We start from the raw sequence: 18,940 nt of genomic DNA on the forward strand, positions 1-18,940 counted from the left end.
CTATTAGATTTTAACTTTTATCTTTTAACAATTATCTTTTAATAAACAAAAGGGTTCCGAATAACCAAAAATAATTCACAAGTCTCGATTGTGTTTCTATAGGCTTCCCTTAGGATTTTTGAAGTAGGTGATTCTAGCTCACAAGCTATTTTGGTGGGTGAGAAAAAGGTTTCATTTGGAGACATCTGTTGGGCTGTCCAGTGAGTCAGATTTCTAGAGGAGTCCCTCTCTGAACTTACTCAGAGTTGAGATGGACAGTTCCCCCTTGGTAGAAGGCTTCCAGAGGATGGCTTTTGTCCCATCTCCCAAGGGGATGCACTTAGCTGGTGGAGGAGCCTGTGGAAGGAAGGAAGCAGCTTCTCGGTGTCAGGGTTGGCAGAAACAAGAGATTGTGTCTGCAGCAATTCCCCAACCTATTCCCCACCACTGGAAGCTGTCTCTGCAGCAAAATTCCTTGAAAACAGTTCTTCCTTCATCTATGGTTCTATGTGTGTGTTTTTAAATAACAAAGAAAATACTTTTTCACATCTGGGGGGATGGTGTTGGAGGGGGATTCTAATGAAACCCCTGCTCTCTGACTGTTTCAGCATGTGTTATTTAATCCTTAGATATCTACTGTACACACTAACTGTACCTGCTAAGCTGTATGCTTCTATTCTTGGAACATGTCTGGGGCCATCTAACTTTTGTGGTCAGGGATCTTGGAAGGGAAAGAACCAAGAGGAGATGCCCTAAATGTAGAGGAGAACATGATGCAAAGGAAGCCTTTTCTTTGTAACTAAATAATAAATAGTGGATAATATTGGAGTTTAGGAAGTCTGGAGTTCCAATATAGCTTTGTGACCCTGGGCAAGGCACTCAGCCTATTTGCCTCAGTTTCCTCATATGTAAAATAAGTCAGAGAAAGAAACAGTGAATGATTCCAGTATCTTTGCCAAGAAAAACCCAAATGGGGTCAATGAAGAGTAAGACATAACTGAAAGAATATATACCTACTGTAAAATTGATTTGTGTAGTGCCAGGGGATTCCTGGTTCAAAATTGAAAAGTAGGTCAGTCTCCATCCCCTATTTCTCCCTTCTCCCCATCTCTCCTTTCTTTTCTTTCCTCCTTTTACCTCCTGAGAGGCAATTAGGTGGCATAGGGGGTAAGGATGCTGGACTTGAGACCTAGGTTACAATTTTACTTTCAGGCATTTAATTGTGTGATCTCAGAGTTTCCTCCTCTATAAAATGGGGATAATAATAGCCTGTCCCTCCCAAGGTTGTGGTAAGGATCAGAGATAATATGTACAGTGCTTGTGTAAACCTTAAAGACTGTATAAAAGTGAGCTATTATTATTGATGGTCCCTCCATGACTTCCTTCCACCGTACCTGGACTAACAATTGTATATCCACAGCCCTCAGAGGCCATGTAAATCTAGCCTTATTTTACAGATAAGGAAACTGAGGCCCCAAGAAGAAAAAAATAATTTGGTCAAAGTCACAAAGAGCATCACAGGTGAGCTTTGAGCTCCAGAGCACACTGTTTCCATCGTACATCCCCTCTGTCTTTGAATCGCACACTTTTTCCAGACTGCTTTTTCTGTATTTGTACTGCACTAATCAACCCCAATCAATTTAATTCAGACAGTCCCTGTGGTGCCTACCGTGTACAAGGTGCAGGTGGTATGTGAGCTGAGGATATAAAGATGAGAAACTGCCCAGCCTTGCTCAAAAGGAGAAAAGTAAATTCTAGCAAGATTGTGGATGAAATGCCAGAAATTCCTTTGATAAGTCCTTAGCAGGACACTATCTACTTATGAGGGACACAAATTCTTGGGTGGGGAACACAAATACTTAGGACGGAAGCACAAATAATTCTAAAATGATGCAGCATGTGAAAAGCCAAAGAAAGGTGACAAAGTGACCTAGGAAAACTTGAGGAAAGCTCATTTTCCTTTGTGGGAGAGAGGATCTGGGAAGACTTCGTAGAGAAGGTATCATCTGAGCTGAACTTTGAAGGAAGAGGAAGAATTTTGAAGAATGTCATACATTCCAGGTATGGGGGAGCCCTGGGAAACTGAAATAGAGCAGTGAAATCTAAGAATCCGCTTTGGCTGGAAAATAGTATGGGAGAAGCATCAGGGGCCGCTCTTAGGGAGCACTGCATATAGAGCTAGACTTTAGTTATGATCTAAGACATTCTACTACTAATAAAACTGGTGGCCAGACCAATGGTCCAATGTTGACATCCATGAATTAGTAACAGGTTTGGGATTTGACCCAAACCCCATCAGTCAGTTGCACTGTGGTAGGAATTTCGATCCCTTTGTTCCTTCCCCCAGGGATATTTTGCCTTCTAGTTATGGATTAAAAAGATAGTTGTCTCCTGTTAAAGGAACTTCTGATGTTTTATCCATGGAGTGGTCAGAATTTTTTTTTTCAGTGTTCCTTTCAAGCTGGCTGGCGAACTATCATTGGCACCCTTAGCTTTTCTCTTTTGTTGTTCCCTTCCCGATGGGTGCTCCCCCATCCCCACCTGCCCTTTGTGCCTATTCCCTGCAACCTCCTTCCTAATTAAATACTGCTTGCTCTCATGACAATATTTAAATTCTGTTCTCATCACAATTTAATAAGAATTAAAGCCTTAAGCAAAAGGGCAATGTCAGTGGAATTTGAATCTTCAACCAGCAGTTGGGGGAGAGTCATTTTGAGGGAAAAGGTTCTTCCAGGTATCCCTGAAATGTCACTGATTTGTAGGCAGTTTTCTCCCCACAAGGCTTATGCTGCTTTCTATTAAATGTGGAAAGGGGGTGTTATGGATTTTTTCTTTTCTTTTTTAAACCCTTACCATCTGTCTTGGAATCAATACTGTGTATTGGTTCCAAGGCAGAAGAGTGGTAAGGGCTAGGCAATGGGGGTCAAGTGACTTGCCCAGGGTCACACAGCTGGGAAGTGTCTGAGGCCAGATTTGGACCTAGGACCTCCCATCTCTAAGTCTGACTCTCAATCCACTGAGCTACCCAGCTGCCCCCCCCCCAATTTTTTCTTGAAGGAAACAGTAAATCATCCTGAAATGTTGAAATGTTTGCTTCAGACAAACAAAGTTCACAAGATGGAATGAAAGAAAAATCAGACATTATCCCTGTTTCTCTAAATTCAACTATACAAAAATGAAGTTAAAGGCAATATGCTAACTTTTCTCTTATTCATGGTAACTAGTCTGAAAAACTGAGAAGTTTACAACTGCTAAGGAAATTATGGTGTTGGTACCAATATTATGGAAGAGCTCCCCAAAATGAAGACCTACTTCTCAATCTACCTTCAAAATTAGATCTAATGACCAATTTTTCAGTGTCTTGTTCTCATTGTCCTCAATGGTAATGATGCAATGAGTTTCTATGGCATTTTCAGGCCCCGTTTTACAGTAAATTTGAGACTGATTTAATTTGGGCCTAGAAGATGACAAAATAATTACTTGGAATATGAATTGAGTCAATTATGTGATCTACACACTATCAAAGGACAAACAAAGATTAACAACCAATGAGGTCTGACTGAAGATTTCCTTTTTTCCTGATTGATTTTTGATGGGACAATTAAAAAAAGTATCAATTCAATTCAACTCAATGAGCATTCATGAAGGACTTACCAGGTACTAGGTGGGTAGTAAGGTAGCAATGGATAGAGTTCTGGACCTGGAGCCAGAAAGACTCCTCTTCCTGAGTTCAAATCTGGCTTCAGATACTTTTAGTCATATGACCCTGGGCAAGCCATTTTAACCCTCTTTGCCTCAGTTTTCTTACCTATAAAATAAGCTGGAAAAGGAAATGGCAAACTACTCCATTATCTTTGCCAAGAAAATTCCAAATGGGATCACAAAGAGTTGGGCATGACTGAAATGATTGAATAACAATGTGCTAGTTTCTGGTCTGGATGCTAGTCCAGTCTCTGCCTTCAAGGAACTTAAATTCTATTGTGGGAAAAGTTTGAGCAGAAATATAGCATACACTCAGACAAGTGGAGAAAGGATAATTTGAGGAGAGAATGAGGACTAGTAACCAGGCAGGTGAAGAAAAATTTCCCTTAGGAGGTGGTACATGAATTGAACCTTCAATCAAGTAGGGGTTCCAAGAGAGGAAGGAAGAACATTTTAGACCTAGAAAATAGTCATTGAAAATCATGGAAGTAGGAAAATGGAATGCTGTTTATAGGGAACTCTAGGAAGGACAATTTGGCTGGATCTCTTGAATGAAGGAGAGTCCAGGGAAATTAGGCAGGAAAGATGAGTAGGAGTCAGCTGTCAAAATGCTTTAGAGGTCTCAGAGAAGAGCTTCTATTTTATCCTAGAGGCACATAGGAGCCATTAAGGTTTTTTGTTTGTTTGTTTGTTTTGTTTTGTTTTTTTTTTTTGACAGGAAAGTGATAGGGTCTGACTTGTGCCTTAGGAATATCACTTGGCAACAGTGTGGAGGAAAGATTGGAGAGGACAGAGATTTGAGGAAGAGAAGCTCCTTAGGAACCCCTTTTGATAGTTGAGATGAGAGGGGATGAAGGTAGTGGTAGTGGCCATGAAGGTAGATGTGGGTGTGGGTGGAATCTTGGAGATTTGGTTGGTTGGTTGGTTGGTTTGTTGGTTGGTTGTCCTTCATACTAAAGAGGACCAAAAATGACATCACTATGTGGGGGTCAATGTACAATGTGTCTGACTTTGGATGACCTGATAGTTCCATATAAGCTTGGAAGACTTCCACAGGTCGGGTACAAATAGTTCGTATGAATATTTTTTCTTTCAGTAGGTTAAAAAAAATGTGCAAAGTTAGAAACATTTCCATTTTGACATTTCCTTCAAGAGTTAGCAAGTTATTGGTATAGGAAGAATCAAGGGTGACTTCAATGTTTTGAACGCAGGGAACTGAAATGGTCCCAAGACCATAAGATCATAGATTTATGCTTAAAAAAAAAAAAAGACCTTAGAGGCCATCTAGTATAAGCCATTCTTTTTTTAAGTTTTATTTAATTGGTCAATTTAGAACATTATTCCTTGGTTACAAGAATCATAATATTTCCCTCCTCTCCCTCCACCCCTTCCCATAACTAACTTGCAATTCCACTGGGTTTTACATGAGTCTTTGGTCAAAAACTTTTTTCATGTTGTTGATATTTACACTAGGATGTTCATTGAGAGTCTACATCCCCAATCATATCCCCTTGACCATGTAATCAAGCAGTTGTTTTTCTTCTGTGTTTCTACTCCCAGTTTTTCCTCTGAATGTGGATAGTGTTCTTTCTCTTAAGTCCCTCTGATTAGTTCAGGATCACTGCATTGCCACTAATGGAAAAGTCCATTACATTCGATTATACCACAGTGTATCAGTCTCTGTGTACAGTGTTCTCCTGGTTCTGCTTCTTTTTACTCTACGTCAATTCCCGGAGGTCCTTCTAATCTTCCACTTTATTATTCCTTTGAGCACAATTGCATTCCATCACCAACAGATACCACAATTTGTTCAGCCATTCTACAAGCCCTTCATTTTACAACTGAGATTCATAGAAGCTGTCTTACTTAAGGAAACACAGAGAATGGCCTAGGCAGGATTTGAACTTAGGGCCTTTGGCTTCTAATTTAGAGCTCTTTTAAAGATGGTGCCCTAACAGATAAGGGAGTTTTGGTGGAAGGGCAAGTTTAAGAAAAACAATACTGAGTTTTATTTTGGACATATTGAATTCGGGCTACCCTATATTTAATCTAGGCGGAGATATCCAATGGGCTGATGGTAATTCAAGAGGAGAGTTTAGGAGAAAGATGAAGGCAGTTAGTGGCTCAGTGGATAGAGAGCTAGACTTTGAGATGGGAGATCTTGGGTTCAAATTTGCCTTCAGGCACTTCCTAGCCAGGTGAACCCTCGACAGGTCACTTAACCCCAGTTGCCTAGCCCTTACTGTTCTTTTACCTTGAAACCCTTACTTAGCATAAGTCCCAAGTTAGAAGGTAAGGTTTTGAAGAAAAAGAAATTTGGTTGTCATATACATGGAGGTAGCTATTGAGACCACCAAGAGAGAAAGAAAAGTAGGTCTAGACTAGAACCTTGGGAGACATTTGTGGTTATCTTTTGAGACAAGGATGATGTTCTAGCAAAGCAGATTAAGAAATAGGAAGAGACTGAGAACAATGCTATGAAATCTTATGGAGGAAAAAGGGGGATGTCAGCAGAACCAAAAGCTGCAGAGATATTAGCGAGATGAATATTGAGAGAAGAAAATCAGATTTAGCAATTTGGGGAATATTTGGTAGGCTTGGTAAGATTAGTTTCATTCAAAAAGAAGCCAGAATTTCAGATTTTTGGGGCTAAAGCCAGATTTCAAGAGGTCTGGAAGTGAATCTCAAATTGTGTCAAATTCAAATAGAAAGAGGGGTCACTAAACGAATGATACCTAAGAATCCTGTGAATGACATATTGACTTGGAAAACTATATATTAACATTTTATGTATGTTCTGTTCTGTTTTCTCAATTATATTTTAAGAGGGCTTTAATAGGTATTAGGGAGTACAGTGTGTATTGATACCTCAGTTGTAGATGATTAGCTGACTCTAGGAGTTTGACTGGAAAAGAAAGATGGATATTGGATGCTAGCTTAAGGGAATGGTATTATGCATAGGTAGTGAGCCTCCATACAATTGAAATCTAATTTTCATATAATTGAGTTCTCTAATTCTGATACTGACTCAACCACAAATGTTCACTATAGCTGTGATTAAAGCTATAGGGGCAATGATGAAGATACTACCCCCATGGTAGTCTTACTGAAAATTCCATCAATTCTGATAATTAAAACATCTTATGGGGCACCTAGGGGCCTTGAGTCAGGAAGACTCATCTTCCTGGGTTCAAATCTGCCACTAGGTTCTTAGTAGCTCTGTGACTCTGGGCAAGTCCCTTAATCCTGTTTGCCTCAGTTTCCCCATCTATAAAATGAGCTGGAGAAGGAAATGGCAAACCACTCTAGGACCTTTGCTAAGAAAACTCCAAATGGGGTCACGAAGAGTTGAACAGTACTGAAAATGAACAACTAAAGCTTTAGTTTATCTTGGGTGTTTAAAAACAAGTTCTCTAGAGGAAGGCCAACACTGTCACAAAGCCCCCCTAATCAATCAGTCAACAAGCATTTATTAAGCTTTACCATGTATTGGTACTGTGCTTTGGACTGGAGATAGAAAGAAGGACCAAAATATAAATGGCCAATTTGACCTGTTTGTACAAAAATATTTATAGTTCTGCTTTTTGTGGTGGCAAAGAATTGGAAAATGAAGGGATGCCCATCAGTTGGGGAATGACTTAACAAATTGTGGTATACGATGGTGATGGAATAGTCTTGTGCTGTAAGGAACACTGAACAAAATGATTTCAAAAAGAGCTGAAGAGACCCATATGAACTGATGCAGAAGGAAATAAGCAGAACCAGGAGATCATTATACACAGTAACTGCAATATTGTGGAATGTTCAACTGTGATAGAATTTGCTACTAATAGCAATACAATGATCCAGGATAATTCTGAGGGACTTATGACAAAGAATTCTATATGTTTCCAGAGAAAGAACTATTGGAGTAGAAATGCAGATGAAAACATATGATTTCCCACTTGTTATTTTGGACATATGATTTGGGGTTTTGGTTTTATAAAATTATTCACTTACAAAAATGAATACTATGGAAATAAGCTTTGCATGATAATATATATATTTCCCAGATTGAATTGCTTGTCAACTCTGAAAGTGGGGAGAGAGGAAGGTAGGGAGACAACATGAATCATATAACTTTGGAAAATATATGTGGAAATTTGTTTTTAAAATAAAATAAGAAAGAAAGAGAAAAAGGAAGGAAGGAAGGAAGGAAGGAAGGAAGGAAGGAAGAAAGAAAGAAAGAAAGAAAGAAAGAAAGAAAGAAAGAAAGAAAGAAAGAAAGAAAGAAAGAAAGAAAGAAAGAAAGAAAGAAAGAAAGAAAGAAAGAAAGAAAGGAAGGAAGGAAGGAAGGAAGGAAGGAAGGAAGGAAGGAAGGAAGGAAGGAAGGAAGGGAGAGAGAGAGAGAGAGAGAGAGAGAAAGAAAGAAAGAAAGAAAGAAAGAAAGAAAGAAAGAAAGAAAGAAAGAAAGAAAGAAAGAAAGAAAGAAAGAAAGAAAGAAAGAAAGAAAGAAAGAAAGAAAGAGAAAGGAAGGAAGAAAGAAAGAGAAAGGAAGGAAGGAAGAGAAAGGAAGGAAGGAAGGAAGAAAGAAAGAAAGAAAGAAAAAGAAAGGAAGGAAGGAAGGAAGGAAGGAAAAGAAAGGAAAGAAGGAGAGAAAGAAGAAAGGAAAGGAGAGAAAGAAAGGAAAAATTTGGAGATCAGGGAGGTGATAGGGAAAAAACTTGTTACATACAAGATATATACAGAAAAGTGGAAGGTAGTCTCAGACTGGAGGCAGTAGCAGAAGGGAGGATTAGAAATAGCTTTTGGCAGAAGGTAGGATTTGAGTGGAGACTTGAAGGAAGTCAAAGAAACCAGGAGGTAGAGGTGAGGAGGGAGAGCATTCCAGGCCTGGGGGGCAGCAGTCTGTGCAAAAACTGGGAGATAGAGAATCCTGTGTGAGGAACAGTAAATAGGCCAGTAGAGCTGAATCATAGAGTGAATGGAAGAAGACGGGAAATAAGAGGTCAGGCTGAATAGGGCTTTAAATGCCAATTGATAGTGCCTTTTTATTTTTTTCCTTTTGCTTGTAGACATTAGCTATCCCACTTGTACAATGTAAAAGCAATTATTTGTACAGAATTGATAATGGGTACAAAAATATAATAAAAATCAAACAGAAGGCAAAATTTTATCCTGGAGGTAACAGAAAACTGTTAGAAATTGCTGAGGAAGGTAGGGGTTGTGTGTGTAAAATTCCCAACATGTTTTAAGAACTGAGCTACTGAGTTGAGTTTGGCTACTGAGTTGAACATGGATGAGTGTGTGAGGAGTTATGAAGCAAAGAAAGGAGGAATTGGGGATTGCTTAACTTTCTCACAACTCTGAATTCTTACAGGAATACTCCATAGATAGAAGACCTACCTGAAAGGAGAAGAGTTAGAGTTACTATTCATGGGCTTGGACATGAGTAGTCTTTGACCTTTTTTTTAGGTTTAATAAAAGCTTCCCTAAATTGGTATTTTGTTAACTGAAGAAATATTTGCATGAGGATTGAGGGCTTTTTTTTTTTTTTGGTAGAGATTTAAGCATGATCCAAATTTTAATGTTCCCAGGAAAAAGCTTTGGTGGGGCAAAATGACTCATTGAAAAGATTTGTCAGAGGTCTTTGAAATGAACATGGTCTCTGTGACCCAGAATTACTTTTCCGTTGTAATACAGATCACGGTTTGGGAGAAACTATGTATTTGCCTGAAGAAAAAATTTACTTTTTAATTTAGTAGCAAGAACAGTGAGGTCATTTGAGAGGAGGGAGGTGCACATTGATGGTACAATTAAATTAAAACTGCACCCCAACAAACTTTTCAGACTAGATAAAAATTTTTTTTTCTGGGCCAAGCAGTGCTTGCCACAGTCCTTTGCATGTGGTAAGCACTCAATAAATATTTGTTGAATGAATAAATGAACTTTCAAAAGTTTATGACTGTATTAAGTACACAAACTACAATAATGCTAATTAAAATAGTATCTGCTTACATTTATACTTTCCAAAGCATTTCCTCTTACAGAGTCTCTTGTTTGGTCCCAGCAATAATTCTGGGAGGTGGGCAAGTCAGTTTTAGTAAGATGGGAATAATAAAATTTATCCCTCTGAAATGGGGCTGAGGAAGTCAATGGATGAAGTTGAGCCTAGAACCTAGGTTTCCTGATTTGTAGCTTTTCCCATTAGAGACTACTGGGTGTAAACTATGAACTGATTTCCACTTGCCTCCAAAGAATGGAAATTTCCTGAATAAATTTACTCTATATCAGATTAACTTGACATTATTGGAAACATTAAATTTCATTTTAAATAATTAAAATATGCTTTCTATTAAAATTATATTGTAGATAATTTTATATTTCTTATGGTGATTAAGAAGGCACTTCAGAGACATCATGATACTGTTATGAACTATGAAAGAGTAAAACTGCACTAAGACTTTTGGAATGTCCTATATATGTTACCTGTGACCCAGAATAATTGCTTTGGACTAACTCAGCCATATTCATTCTGGGAGCTTTTCCAATATCATCTATCTTTGGCTATTGCCCTGACCTTCCTAGGTATAAATACATAATAACATAAATACATTTTACCTATACCTATACATATATATATATAAATCTACATGTACACACATATATTAACATAAAATAGTCAATATATAAACTAATAAATATATACTATTTGACAAAATTAGTATCACCAACAATCAATTATTAGGAACATTATTGATCATTGTTTAGAACTACCAAAAAAATCAGCTTTCTAGTTTTGTTTTGTTTTCTAAAGATTCTGTATAGAAGACAGTGTGGCTGTTTTAGTTTGAAAAAGCTTCTAGTGTTGCTAGAGGAGCAAGCAACCTTTCCTTTTAGTGAGTCCTACCTTCCAGAAATTTATATAATTAGATTTAAAATATTTTCTTGATAGGGGAAAACACTTTGGGCAACATTTCCTTAGATTGAGTTTCTCTTTTTCAAAATAGTTCTCCAGATTTATGGACCCTGCTTGAGGGTCTTAGGAAAAGGAAAAAAGAAACCTTAGATCTGTGTCTCTTTTTTTTAGATTTGGAAGGGGATTTGATTAAAGTCTTACCTATAAATGGGGAAAATATATTTAGCCATGGGTTAGAGCATATTGAAAATTATCTAAAAATTGACTCCAGATTCAGGAATTAACTGTACCAGGGAGTCTCTAAGTTATGATTTCTAAGGCATTTACAGAAAAACCTTGGAACTGATAGAATGTTGACCCTTTCTTCCTCCTGACTGCCATAGCCCACACATCCTATAGTTCTATTGCCCTGTCATAGATCTGTTCCTTGGCTTCAACTACCACTTGCTCTAGTGATTTTGTTGATCTTCCATGAGTGCTTCTCTGATGGAGTCCTGGATCTTTTTCTTCTCCTAGGAACTGGGTCTACTCTGTGTGTGTGAAGTCCATTATTTCCTCTATTTTTATCTCTAGCAGCTCTTTTTAAAGGTTAAGCCAAAGGCCAGAATCTTGTATCAATTTCATCAGCAATTGTATGTCAACAGGGCAATGAGTGGTTTTGAACTTGGTGTTAAATTCTCAGTTAACCTTATCAAGAAAACTACTTTCAAGAATTGAATAAAGGTGATTATTTAACTTTGTTAACCTTGTTAACAAGGAGTTAGCCACAATTATAGTCTTGTCTTGGGATCCTTTATAGTTTGGAACATCAATTATTATTGTATGGAACTACTCCTCAAATCATCTTTCTAGTTTGGTTTTTATTTTAGATTTTGTATAGGAAGGAATATGACTTTTTGTCACTCAGTAGGGTTGAATTTTCAAAGTATAGTCTCTAGGGACTCCTTTTAGGAATTATTGGTGCAATTTGGACAGCTTCCACTAGGTAGAAAGGTGCCTATCTAAGGTATGGTTTGACACATTAATGGTGTGAATAAATGAGACAATCAAATGCAACTGATCAAGTAAGCATTTTTTAAAATAAAAAATTAACCCTTAGTAGTTTGACAGTATTAATAATACTCATTAAGCTATAAAACGAAATAATGAAATATAAGATATTGAGTAATATTTGAAGAAATGCAATCAGATGAACACAAATTAGCACCTTCTATTCATTCTCAATTATCAACCATTTCTTATCTAAATATCTAGTAATTCTTTTGGATTTAAGTTTCAAATCTCACTTTTTCTTAGGGTCAAGAGAAGCCCCCAAATTATGTTCACTTGGCATACTGCCAACCTTGGCAAGACTTGTGAAAAATCCTTCCTAGCTACTTTTCCCCCCTAAAATTTTATAGTGCTTTATAGATGATTTTGTGGTATGGCTACTGTATCTATTGATACAGGTCTAGGTGGTGACTTCACAGAAATACCAAGTTTCAGATTTGGAAGGGACGTTAGTTTGGTTCAATTCATATGTGAAAAAAATCTTACTACATCATTCCCAACAAGGGATTAGTCACCCATCCTTTTCTTGAAGATCTCCAATAAAGGAGAACTCATTGCCTTAAAAACTGCACTTAACCTAAACAGCTTCTCTTCATCCCCCTCCCTCCCTCCTTCCTTCCTTCCTTCCTTCCTTCCTTCCTTCCTTCCTTCCTTCCTTCCTTCCTTCCTTCCTTCCTTCCTTCCTTCCTTCCTTCCTTCCTTCCTTCCTTCCTTCCTTCCTTCCTTCCTTCCTTCCTTCCTTCCTTCCTTCCTTCCTTCCTTCCTTCCTTCCTTCCTTCCTTCCTTCCTCCCTTCCTTCCTCCCTTCCTTCCTTCCTTCCTTCCTTCCTTCCTTCCTTCCTTCCTTCCTTCCTTCCTTCCTTCCTTCCTTCCTTCCTTCCCTCCCTCCTTCCTTCCCTCCTTCCCTCCCTCCTTCCTTCCCTCCTTCCTTCCCTCCTTCTTCCTTTCTTCTTTACTCTCTCATTGTGAGCCTTTAGATAACATCCTGTATTTAAGAGAATGTCCCTTTGGTCAGGTTTGGTTTTTTATTCATTTTGAGAGATAACAATTAAGTGAACATTGCCTTAGAACAAAAATACTGCCAAACAGCATTGTCTTCTTAGAGGAATAATTGCACATCTAAAGCAGAACTTAAAAAATATTATTGTTATATAAGGCATTTTTTCTTGAAAGAAAACAGCAAGACACAGTAAAGAAAATGCTTCACTTTCTTGTGCTGAGCCATCAAACTAGCAAGTTTGATGAAAAGTTCCACATTTACTTTGGGAAAGCATGGGTGTAGTGATATGCACATGTTCTTAGGCTGATGGAGAATAATTGTTTTTGAGTATGTAGAAACCTCCCCAAAATGGAAGATAAAAATCATTCATATTTGTTCTTTTCCTCCTTGTGAGTAGAGAGAACAACTGGAAGAAGACCTTTTTTTTTTTTAAATGCAATCTTTAAATATAGGGGCGAGAATGTTGATGATCTTGTGTTTCTCAAGGGTTCAGACTGGGTCCTTCAGCTTGGTTTGGTTCATAGGAATTGTTGGAACATTATTACATCTATTATTCTCCAGGAAAATACAGATTTTATAGAATCTATAGCAATATTTATCAGTATCCTGATCTGTTACTTCCAACCTAGAAAGATAACATGTTGTAGTAAAAAGGATAATAAAAATGACCATAAAGAAGGGATGAAAAGACACCTCTTTTGTAGTCATATTCAACAGGTAAGGAATTTTGCACATAATATCAGATTTTTTGTATGTGCTAATTGGCTTTGTGGATTTTTTCTCTTCATCTTTTCTTGGAATTCCTTTGTTATTAAATTATGTATATGGAAAAAGTGTTATATTCTAAGAAATTATAAAGGTCATAGTTTCAGAGAAACCTGGGAAGACTTGATTAAACTGATGTAGAGGGGAAAGAGCAGACAAGAGAATAATTTACCTAGTAACAGCAATATTATAAAGACAAATAAATCTTGAAAGACTTAAGAATTCTGATTGACACAATGACTATGACTCCAGAGAGATCAATTTTATGTCAGAATGTGGGTAGGTATCATAACAAAAGAAGCCAGAATGAAACATTTTTGAGTAGTGACCAGTGAGGGAATTTGTTTTGCTTAACTGTGCTTATCTGTCGCTAGTATTCTATTTTTTCTTCTCTTTTTCCCAATGGGGAGAGGTGGGAGGGAGAGATATTCAATTTTTGTTCATTTTTTATCAAATTGTTTAAAAAGAGCACTGAATTTTATACTAAGAGACCCAAGTTCTAGTCTTAATTACATCTCTAGCTATCTGGCTATGGGGACATAGAATTACCTCTCTGTGGATTAGTTTTATAATGTGGAAAATTCTGGAGTTACACTAGGTGGTCTTTAGAGTCCCTTTATGCTCTTAAGTGCTGTGATTATTTCCCAAGAAATAGCATATGGTGGTCAGGGTCATCCCTATTTCATATTGTATGATGGATAAATACAAGATTTGGGAAGGACTGGCTTTTCCTGTTTATTTGTTTCCCTTCCTTCTTTTCTTTTCCTATGTTTACTCTTCTCCAATCCTTTTATCCCCCATCCCATTCTCTATATCCTCATGCTTTTCACCTTCTGCATCTCATAACCCACTCCGAGGAAAGGATAAGGTAAACAAAAAAGAATTGGTGCCCAATCCATACCCTAGAAAGGGGATGGGAAAGCTTAATAGTGCTTACTCTATACTATGTGCACTGGACCAAGTGGCAGGAATATCAATAGAAAAGCAAGGCAGACTCTGATCTCAAGAAGTTCACATTCTGATTGATTGAGACAACACATAAAGGAGAATTCAGTTTCATGGCATATGGGGAGGTCACGTGGTTCTTAGGGTTTGGCAGATAATATAGAGGAACAGATGTCAAGTTCCTGAGCACCTAGGGGAACAATGGTAGGGCAGATGGTTTTGAACCAATGATCATTGGGATGAGGGTAGTGGGTCCAAGAGTTGAAGTGGAGTGGGGCTTGGGGTTACCTTCAAAAGAGGTAGAGGTTGAAAGGTCAGTATCTAGCCAAGAATGGACATCCATAGCCTGGTAGAAATTTGGTGATGGGTACTAGAGTGGTAGCTAGTGGTGGTATTGTCAAGCCCTCCATTGGTAGACTGGAATGGGAAAAAGAGAAGGTTTCTGGCTTTCTTCCATGACTTCCATTAACAGTGTGGGCTACATGTTTCATGTGTAGCTCTTGATGATAGAAAGAAAAAAAATGAACATTTTGAATTATATTCTTGTCAAGATAGGTGGTTGTATGTTCTATGATAGTATAAGTGATACGAGAACATAGAAATAAGACTTATTTAGCATAAAAGTCATGTAACAAGAAACTTAGAGTCCCCTTTCATGATTCTTCTCATTGGTGGAGATTACTTTTTGCTCTGTGTCTGCATGAGGGCTGAAGTTGTCAAGAGCTTGAGAGAGGACAGATATTAGGTTTTGGGGTTGCAGTTTTACACGAGAAGACACATGGTTCCATATTCCCTTTGGAGAAATGTCCCTGATCAAAGAAAAAGACTCTCAGAAGAAATCAACATGTAGGGAGCTAGCACATCAATCACATTCCTATCCCTATCCACTTGCTTCCTAGATACTTTAGGGAATTTCCCCTTGCATGGAATTTGGGATTTTCTTTTTATTAGTTGAGTTAAGATATCTCACTTTGGTGAGAGAGTTCATTCATGTATTATCTGATATATTCTTACGTCTGATTTCTTCATGCTATCAGCTTCAATAAATTGTTTGTTTGTTTTTGCTATTCACTATATGTAGATTTTGTGTAACTGGCATTCAGTTGGAAGGGAGTCAAGCCTTAAATACATATCTTAGGGCATTTCTCCATTAAGGAATAGCATTCAAGAGCATGGCTTGAATTTAAAAATTATTTCCCATAAACTAATGATATTTAGGGGGATAAATGTGATTCAAGCTTAGTACCTGCTATGTGCAGAGAGCATAATGCCCAATTTTTGCCCTCAATGTCCTACAAGAAATTGAAGTCTCCCTTATAGAAAGGGGGATGGAAGAGACTCTAGAGACATCTATTTATATCTTCCTGTAAGACATATGTACATGGACTCATGTAGACATATATAACCTAGGTGGACAATAACAACACACACACACATACATCCATATGTTAATAAGGGAATAATAATTGATGTAAACATGAGTTCTATTCAAGAGACCCTGACTTCTCCCCCAAACTTGTTTGAACTTAGACAAGTCATTTTTTCTCTTATAGAGCTCAGTTTGCTAATCTGTAAAATAGGAATAATAGACAAACTGATCTCTAAGGTCCTTTTCAACTCTAATAGTAAAACTTCATAATGAGCCTAATAAACAAATTAAACATTAATTACTTTTCTTAAGACAAAGCAATGAAGCTTTAAACGTGCAATTTCAGGAGTTACTTGGCTAAGTTAAAGGTGAAGTCTTGGTGGCCAGTGAGAACTTTCTCCAGCTCCTGAAATCATCATTTATCAAGGATTTCTACCTCTGTTCATTTATTGTATGAACCCCAGAGATGGACTATATGAGTAAAGAAAAGAAGTTTGTTAAGCATTTAGTAGGTGCCCAGAACCTTGCTAAATGCTGGAGATATAAAAAACAAAAGTAAGATCATTCCTGCTCTCAAGGAGCTTATAGTCTAAGAGAGATGGGTGGCCAGGCAGGATTATTTTGGTCTGGAAAGTTACAGAGATGGTGAATAGAGTCACAGGGGAATACTATGACACATCCTTTCCGATGACAATCTTAATTTGATTAGGTTCCAAATTTAGAAATCGGAGGGAGAGAGGGTGGGAGTTTAGGCTAGGCATGTGGCAGCAAGATGGCAAAGAGTCTGGTGAGAATTATAGTGGCAGATTTAAGTACATTGACTACTTATATACCATGCTGGGCTGGAGAAAAGTGTAATTGTACCATTGTAACTACAAGACTATTTGGTAGAACTGAGGCAGATAGGTGGGTTTAGTGGAACAATAGTTGATAATTGGCTTTGTGAGATGTCATAGGTTCAGAATGTCAGAGACAGAGAGGATCTTAAAAATTATATAGTTCAACTAACATATTTTATAGTGGAAAAACTGAGGTCCTGGAAAGTTAAATGATTTCCCCAAGTTAGTAAGACTCAATCAATTGTTAATCAGGGTTGGACTATCTCAGAAGGCATTTGGACATTTTCTTTGTGGTCAGTGGGTAACCAACTTTTTTCTTTCATTTTTTTTTAGGAGTTGTGGAGAGAGGCATGCTGCAGTCTAGAAATTCTGCTTAAGTCTAGCATCAATAGCTTTCCTCTGGGGTTATTTGTTTTGGAAGTTATTCCACTTTAAGGTAATTTTCCACTATCACTGTAGTGTGAGCTGTGAATTCTCAGTCTACTTCAACTCCCATGCTATTATCCAACCATTGAGATAAAATATTCGACAGAGTGGAGTATTGTGGAAGATTAAAGGCGCCTCTGCCCTTCTTTCCCTCTGTGTCCAGGATGAAGATGAGAATGGAGCACTTACTATTCCTTAATGGCTGAGATCCGATGATAGGTCACTGAGTTTTTTAAAAAAAATCTTGAGTTTCTTCAATGGAGCTCATACAAAGTCACTAGAATATTGGTGTATTCCCATGCTTGCTTCTGACTTCTGCAATTTTAAATGACTTCCTCTCCTATCCCCAAGGTTGAGATTTTTAAATACTCAATTCAGTACAATTTTATGTATATACTTTTCATATTGGCTTCTAATACAGAATTAGATATGCCACACATTCATCTGTTCATTCACTCATTCATCCATCCCTACATCTATCGATAGCTTCAGCTGTATCCTCAGGATACAGGATAAAGATTAATGATGAGATATGCATGAATATTAGGACAAACATTTCCACTCTTGACCAGTGTTGGTTATGTTGGGTTTTGTATCAGAGTATTGATTTGAAGGATAAAGATAAGAACAGAAGCTGGTAGTCATCGCTATGATAAGTATCTACGGATTTAGTATGCAGAGATTCCTATTGCTGAAGCAAAAAAATATTTACTATAATATTGGGGGCAGTCTATATCTACTCATTAATATGTATGCTTTGTCACTGGAGTCACTTTTTTCACCATTGAAATTCACATATAAATCGATATGATATATAGTAAAAATTTTACATCTAAAAGAATTCAACAATGTGACCAAGAGAGGGTGAATGAATTCAATTAATTAAAATTTGAATATGTATCTTTCATTTTTCTTGCAATACCCTAAAATTCATCTCTATTTAGAAGCTTATTTGGTTGAATGGTAATAATAGTCATTATTTACCTGACATTTTACAGCTTACAAAGTACTTTCTTATGCTTACATCTTGTTTGATTGTTGTAACAACTCTGCAAGTTAGGCAAGTCAAATATTATTGTCTTTGCTTTACATGTGAAGAAACTGAGTCAAAAAAGGTTTCTCTCTTTGACTGTGTCCCAGTGCACAGTGCATAAAGGTATTTAATAAGTGTTTGTTCTATTTAATTGAGTTCTTTGACACCAAACTGAGAACTTTCCATTAGGCCACGCTATCTCTTAGGATTAAAAATTATCATTAGCAGTAGGAATAAGAGAAAATATTCCTTAATAACATGGCAAGCAGGTTTTAAGAATATGAACTGGATATAGGATTATAGATTTAGAGCTAGAAGGGATTAGGATTGTATCCATATTTTTCTAAATCAAATACCATCTTTTTTCAAAGTAATTTCTGGACATGACCATTGGTGGCTCAAGAAGTGGCTCATTGAGGAGATGAACTTTAAGGGTCTTGAAAAAGGTGAGTTAAGTTCCTTGCTTGGTTGAAAGCAGAGAGTGGTTTCAGGCACATTAGGAAACCACTAAAGAATAGACAGAAAAAGGAAAAAGAAAAGAAGAGAAAAGGGATGTTTGTTCAGAATGGAGGTACAGAAATAATTTAGCCATCTGGAGTCATAAGGGCATATCACTTTGGACAGCATCATGTCTAGAATGGTTTAGAGTAAGTCCCTTTAAAGGCTAAAATGTTAACCATATGATATAAAGTAAAGCTTCCACTTTTTGGAGTCAGAAGACCCGAGTTCAAGTCCTGACTTTGATACTCATCTAGTTAAGTTACATTCTTTGTTCTAATTTCTTCTTTTATAAAATGAACACAATAATAGCTGTACTACCTACTTAACAAGGTTGTTGTGAGAGCTAGCCATAATTGGAACTATGTATAAATACGCCCAGAGAAACTCTAATTGATTTGCTAGGGACAACAAATATTTAATTATGGATGAATATA

General features: G+C 37.3%; 1 long non-coding RNA gene across 1 annotated transcript; it reads left to right on the plus strand.

Annotated features, from left to right (window-relative positions):
- The first annotated feature begins 1,645 nt into the window (after positions 1-1,645).
- Positions 1,646-18,121, plus strand: LOC107650836 (uncharacterized). Its single transcript, XR_001627013.2, has 3 exons — positions 1,646-2,040; positions 16,880-16,982; positions 17,136-18,121. It is a non-coding gene; the product is annotated as an uncharacterized LOC107650836 (long non-coding RNA).
- Positions 18,122-18,940: the final 819 nt, after the last annotated feature.

This window comes from Monodelphis domestica, chromosome 1 (genome assembly GCF_027887165.1).
Source record: "Monodelphis domestica isolate mMonDom1 chromosome 1, mMonDom1.pri, whole genome shotgun sequence".
Taxonomy (NCBI): domain Eukaryota; kingdom Metazoa; phylum Chordata; class Mammalia; order Didelphimorphia; family Didelphidae; genus Monodelphis; species Monodelphis domestica.